Source organism: Acanthisitta chloris, unplaced genomic scaffold, assembly GCF_000695815.1.
Source record: "Acanthisitta chloris isolate BGI_N310 unplaced genomic scaffold, ASM69581v1 scaffold30538, whole genome shotgun sequence".
In the NCBI taxonomy this organism is placed as follows: Eukaryota; Metazoa; Chordata; class Aves; order Passeriformes; family Acanthisittidae; genus Acanthisitta; species Acanthisitta chloris.
The window spans coordinates 20,713-27,458 of NW_008686946.1; positions in this window are offsets into that span (position 1 = coordinate 20,713).

The window sequence follows — 6,746 nt, forward strand, 5'->3', positions numbered from 1 at the left end:
TGTGTAACTACTTTTCTCAAGCAGTCGTAGAGCAGCAAGAAAAGAACTCTAATTTAAAAAAAGCATACAAACCAATCTCAAAAAGTTAAATCAGGGCTAGAAGGGTAGATTAGACATTTGTATGTTATTTATGTAGCTATTCACCCAACCCAAAATGGGAGTATGGCATCAACTCAGCTGAAGGCTTTAGTCATGATCAGTACTGTGCATAGTAACTGAGTCCCATGTTGTTCATCTTGCCATAACCACCACATTCCTGGGAGAAAGAGCTTGCATTGGATCTAGAGCAAAGTGGATGCACTGCAATAAATGTTAATATTTAATAGCCCAGAGTTTGCCAGGCCTCTGGCGCATGCAACAACACAAACTGGAGCCAGGGAGCAGGTCCTCTGTTCACAGTGTACACTGCCAGGTTGGCACCAAGGACAAAACCTTAAACTTATCAAAGTCCCTTTGATAAGAGAAACTGAGCCAACCTAGAAGCTGTTTTCCCTATAAAAAGCATTAAGAAATGTGTGTTTTGCATTTTCTGCAGTGGTCCCACTTGATAATAGGCTGGACTTGAAGACAAAACAGGGATTTCTCTGGTTACAAAGAACAGAAAACCTACTCTTCCTAACCACCTAATGAATTTCTAAAGCAATATTTAGTCTGATTTGTACTTATTTCACCTGGACTTTCACTCTGCAGGGCTGCTAGGTAATGGGCAGACGTGGTCATTCGTGGCCATCTGGGAAAGGTGGATCAGCTGGGGCTGAGCCAGCCTTGGTTTCCAGCACTGGCGTTTGCCCAGCCCTCATCAGCTCTCACCTTCAGAGAAGTGCCACCGAGTCACGGGTCTTGTCTGCTGGCACCTGAGCCAAAAATACCGAGCCTGACTTTTAAGGATTTAGAGGAGTGGATGACAGGTGGAAGACATACTGTTAGAAAGGAGATGGTATTTTTGTAGCTTGTTCCTTTTCCAAGAAAGCTGTTGAACCAGCTAGGATACATCACGAGATTAAAAAAAAAAAAGAGGAGATTTGAGACACTTGGACAATGACAAGCTTATGAGGTCTGGGTAATGGTAGGTATTACATCCCTATCATGAGGCCACTGAACTCAGAGTAAGATTTGGTGTAAAGGCATCTTTGGAGAAGGCTGGCAATGAAGTCTGTGTTTTAAGCCTACATCCCAGGGACAATCCACTCCATGGTGTGGGACATACCCTTGGTTGTTGCATTTGGGGATTTAGACTGTTTTTCCAGCCCTTGTTCAGCAAGTAGCTGTAGTTTCTTGTAGGGCTTTTTCAAGAAGATGGTGAAAGCCACAAAATTATTTTATGGTTTCATTTTTTCCTGCAAAACTCCTGTCTTCTCTGCCTTGCCTCTGGCACTGTGTGTGAACATCTTCAAGGCCTCAGTGTCTAACATGACGCATGGTCACAGCTGCTCCCCCTTATCCCTTTTGCTCTGTTTGAGAAAGTAACATCAGAAAATGGTTTCTCTTCCAGTGTTAGCTCTGGAAGCCCACCCTGGCAGGGCAGCTCTGCATGCCTGTCTCACGCTGGGGCGAGTGATTAGCAGGTGTTGCATTATTGCTGCTTAAGTGGGCTCAGCCACACCAGCTCGGTCCTATTTATAGCTGGGGCTGAGTTCATCACTGGGACTGTGTGTAGCAATGGACATGCTATATAACATCAGCCCCTGAGGTTCCTTACAAACCCTTCCAGTCCCCCAAAATCTTGAACTGCGTAAGAACAAGCAAATGCGCTCTTAGGACCTTGACTTACTGCTCTTGGCTCTCCCACAAAATCACTGCATTTTGCTTTATGTGGTACCAAGAGAACTTTGGGTTTGCCCTGCAGTGGGTGGAAGAGCTGTGTCAACTCATCTGAGACTCCTGCATGCAGCCTGGGTGATGCCTGTGCGATGGGAAGGTGATCAGACACGATCACCAGCCCAGTTAGGATGGGTTCAAGCAAGGGCAGGTTGGAAGAGAGCATCCAGTGGGATCTCATGTGTGCCTCCATCTAGGTCACATCTCATTTTGGGAGAGGTGGCAGGGCTAACTGCCACATCTCCTGGGAGCTGAGTAAAAGTCACGCCAACAAACAAGGATCTATTTTAATCACAGCCCCGACAACTGCCCCTCTTCTACAGGGGTTTGAAATGTCACCTTAAAGACAGGGGGCTTGGTACGTGCTGTACAGCTTAATGAAAAAAGTCATGTGGAGCCTTGTGGATAGGAGTTTGCTGAGTTATACTGGGAAAATTTAACACAAGTCACCCTCTGTCTGGATTTGGCATCAACTCATTTATCATACTAAAATTGGCTTTCATGTGATGGTACTGAAAGGCCAAATTCTGTCTCTGCATAGTCAAACACATGTGCTGTCATTGAACCAGGATTCAGGACACCACAGACGGGTTTATTTACCTCGGCAGGAATTGATATTCCTTGGTAGCTGAACACATGTTTTTAATGCCTCTTGGATGTGCCTCTCTGTGAAGCAGCTTTTGCTCAGTGTCCCTTGCAGTTTTCTGTGGGTACTTCTAAATCCAGACATGCCTAGCTCCGTAATTTCCCACGGAAATGGCAAATCTCTCAGTGGGTCTCATTATAGTCTGGATTTGCAAGACAGTCTTGAAAAAAAATACTGTGTTCAACAGGAAAAATTCCAGGTAGGATCAGGTAGAAATTGGTAGGAAGCATTGGACTCAGTGATCCTTGTGGGTTCCTTCCAACTCATTATATCCTAGGATTCAGAGAGGCAATGAAGAGTTTTAAACCCACAGCATTTTAAAACTTAAATTCCTCTTGGTCAAATTTTTTTCTTGCATTATGCTATTTAACACATAGATGGGAAATGATTGTGGACAGAATTAACTATAAAGTATCCACTTTTACAGGTTCAGTCCAAGTGTTCCTCATATGAGTAAAGCTGCTTGTTTATACCCTTCTTCAGAGGATTAGGAAATGAAATCTCTTCAACTGATTAGCACTGGCTATCTTATTTTCACTCCTTATTTCACTGACAGCAACTGCTGAATATCAAAAGAACAATATAGGGTAAGAATTAACAACACATATTTGGCACCTGCTCCCAATAAAGATTTGGGGAACATACAACAGGATAAAAAAAGGACGACAGGGACCACATATAAAAATAGAACTTCTTAAGGACTGATGACAATAGATGCTCTGTCTCCTGTACTAGGAGATTGTACTGGTGTTTTACTGCTGCGTTTATTTTTTAACCACAGGACAACTCACAGTCACTGAAAATATTCCACTGAAGTCCTAGCATGCTGCTGAGACCAACAAAGATGTATTTTTAAGGGAAAAAAATAAAAGCAGAATTGACTTATTGGCTTCTCCTCCTCACCTGAAAGGGGTACAAGAAGACCAATGCTACTGGAGCCAGTGAGACTGGGATGTGGAATGTCTCACTAACTCCCCCCTGTTTCTCTCTGCAGCAGTGCGTGATGAAAAGTGCACTCGGCATGTGGGGCCATCAATGCCAGGATTGTAATGCAACTTCCCTTCCCTTCCCGAGTCCGTCTGCAGCCTTCCCAGCACAGAGCTTCCTTTTCAACGGCCCCTGCTATTTCTGGTGCCTTTTAACCATCTCGTTGTGGGACCAGCTTGGCCTCTAAACACCACAGGGGACACAGCCACGGCCTGCTCCAGGAGAGCAAAATGATAGTGCTGGATTGACCTGGAAGATGTGGAAAGCTGTGCATGAGGAATTACAAGCCATTACCTTATTACAAGCTTGAAAAAAGGTACAGAGAACCTTGGCTAACTAAAGCTCCACCCAAAACATATGGGAAAGATTTAATGGGAGCAATGTACTGCCAAACTCTTCCCTAGCCAGCACCCCTCCTCCCCAGCCCAGTTTTTCTAACAACTGGGCATTAAATTCCCTTCCCACCAAGCACTACTGCCTTGTCCAGTGTTTAGCTCTTAAGCATTCTATGTCCCCACTGTGTTCCCATTTGTGAACCCTGAGCTAATTTATATTTGCTGTTTATGCTGGAACATTAATTTGCCTGGCAACCACAGATACTTTTCCCATGCTGGTTTATTATTATTTATGTGCATTCCCAATGGCAACTCTGCAATATTTTCCTCCATGCTGCTTCCTCTATGGCAGCTCAGCCTGTTGCTAGTGCACTTGTGGGAACAGATGCCAGAAAGAAAAATGCCTCTTTTCCCACTTTTCTTCTGCTCCACCTTGGCACTTGCAGGTGAATAATTCCCAAGCGTATTTCTCTCTATGGCAGTCCTGGTTGGGTCTTTCTCTTTAGATGTCCCCACCAAAGGCACCAGGGACCTTTTCAGTATGCAAGATGCCCACTCTGCTCAGCCACCCCTTTACCCATCACAAAGCTAGAAGAGGTGCTGGGGAAGGGTTTGGGACAGGGATGGTTGGCTTGGACAAAACTGTTGGGGCTGTGTAACAGTATAACCACAGAGGTGATCAAGGACTTGGACTTGGGAATATCCCTGGCCACTATGCAGTATATGCTGGTGTAAAGGCTGTAAGTCCAGGGTAGAGGTCTGGGGCTTTTTCCTCCTGGGATTTTGGGGCCAGACTGGGCTGAGGAAGCGGTTCCTCCTGCAAGCACATTTTCTTGGCAAGGCAGCTGGCAGCCCACATCTCCTCACCTTGGGATACACCAAGCTGTAGAATATATCTGTAGCTCCTTTTCTTCAGGCTTTTGTTAGACACAGCTCAACAATCATCCTGTCCAAGATGGGAATATGCATTTGAGATTGTTTTGGTACTGGGGGCCAGCTGGCAAAGAGCAGGTTGTAAACACATTGACTCACTTACTCCCCAGTCACATCCAAGCTGTCTCAGAGGAAGGTTACCAACCGAGCCATGAACTGGGAGGCTCTGAAAGGTTGTGCTCAAGTCATACCCCATGATGTCGACATAATCACAGCAGAACTGAAGGATTTACAATAGTGGCAGATACAGCCCTGATATTTTAAATTCTGCTTCCATGTTCTCTACTTGCTAACTCACACATTGCTGGATTTCTCTGGTTTTGATTTTGTGTAGAGACTCCAAACCATCTAAACTTTCTTGAGCTTCAGAGGAGATGGAACAGAAATAAACAGCTGGGTCCTTATTTTAGAGGAAAGCCCAAATCAGGCTGTGACCATCTCATGTGTGAAAAGAGCATGAATTTGAATTCAGATGGCAACTTTGCAGCTCTGGTATTTCTTTGACCTTGCCATGCTGCAGAGGCTGGTGTAGCTTCTGTTCTCTGCCATGTAATCCAGTCAGCACAAGGGAGGCTTTTCTGCTCTTCCCAAGAGCATTGCACTTCCCAGAGGACTGCAGCTGTAGCAAACACACTAACCACAGCCCACTGCTGATGCACGGGGGCTGGCATTGGAAATCAAGCACACTGCTCTTCATAGAGCAGAAGAGCAGATATCAAGCTGAGGTCCAGCTTGCTAGGGACAGCCTTCCTGGCAAAGCACATCTGGAAGTGCTCCCTGAGCTGCATATGGTTCAAAATGCTCCTCTTGCATCTGGGACAAGGAATGGGTTCAGGGCTCTCCTCCTTCTAGCTGGTCCAAGGCAATGAGAGAGGGAAGAGGCATTGAAGCTGCAAAGGATGGAGCTACCTGGGGAGAACAGAGAAGGAAAGTGGGGGGGAAACACCATAGCAGAAGACACTGGTTGGGGAAAAACCAGGTTAAGAGTGGGAACCATCTGCGAAGAGAAACCCTAGTAAGAAAATTGAGGTATGAATGAGAGAAAGTAGCAAACCACATGCCACCAAAATGATTGCCGGAAGGTCTGTTGATGTGCTTTTTTAATATCAGCTGCAATGAGGAGGTGATGCAACAGTGTTCTGATCTCCATCTGTGTCAGTCCTTTGCCCTACTCTGCCTCTCTCTCCTAGCACAGCATCTCTTCTGGATCAGATATTTAGACAGCTGAGGGCAACAGGAAGGTTTCAGGACATGAGGAAATCTTTACATCTTTATATCTGTTTTAATATGAGATCACCAAGCCATGTAAACACATATTTTTATTTAAATTAGAAAATGCTTGTATACCTACATACATTTATTTACATACAAGCATTTCTTCCCCCATGCAGAAATAGGTTGGTTCTCAGTTCTCCTACTCAATGACAATTTTTCCTTGAAGAGCCATGGCAGAAATACAAACCCTAGTTTTGTCGATGGAGGGACCGATGCTAATCCTATCCCCTTCACTAACACACTAGGTGATCGGCTGACACTGTGTTATCCCACAGCTCATACCTGTTCACAAGAAAAAACTCCCATTGCAGGAGAAAACTCCTTCCTAAAATCTCTAATCTGCCATTGAACAAAGGTCACCACAGAGGTTTTTCTGCACTCCCCCTTGCCTGAAGCACTGGTGCTGGGAATGGCAGGACGCCTGGTATGAAGGAGATGGAGTCCCAGTTTCCACTAACCAGGGTCAAGTTGTTTTCCCCATACTACCAGCCAGCCATACTGGTTTAGCTAGATTTTCATGTTCTTTCAGGTATCACAGGTTACTTTCGAGCAGCAGTGCTGCCTCTGCACATGAGAGCGCTGATCTGTCCTGGGAAGTGAGTAGGAAGGAACCTGTCATGTTTTGGCTTCTCTGCATAAGCTCCTGTGCACACCCCAGTGCTGGTACCCAAGACCTCACAGTGCCCAGGGTGAATAGAGGTGCCACTGCCAAGTGTTCAAACTCCCCAGCTCCACCTGTCCGTCCCTCTTTC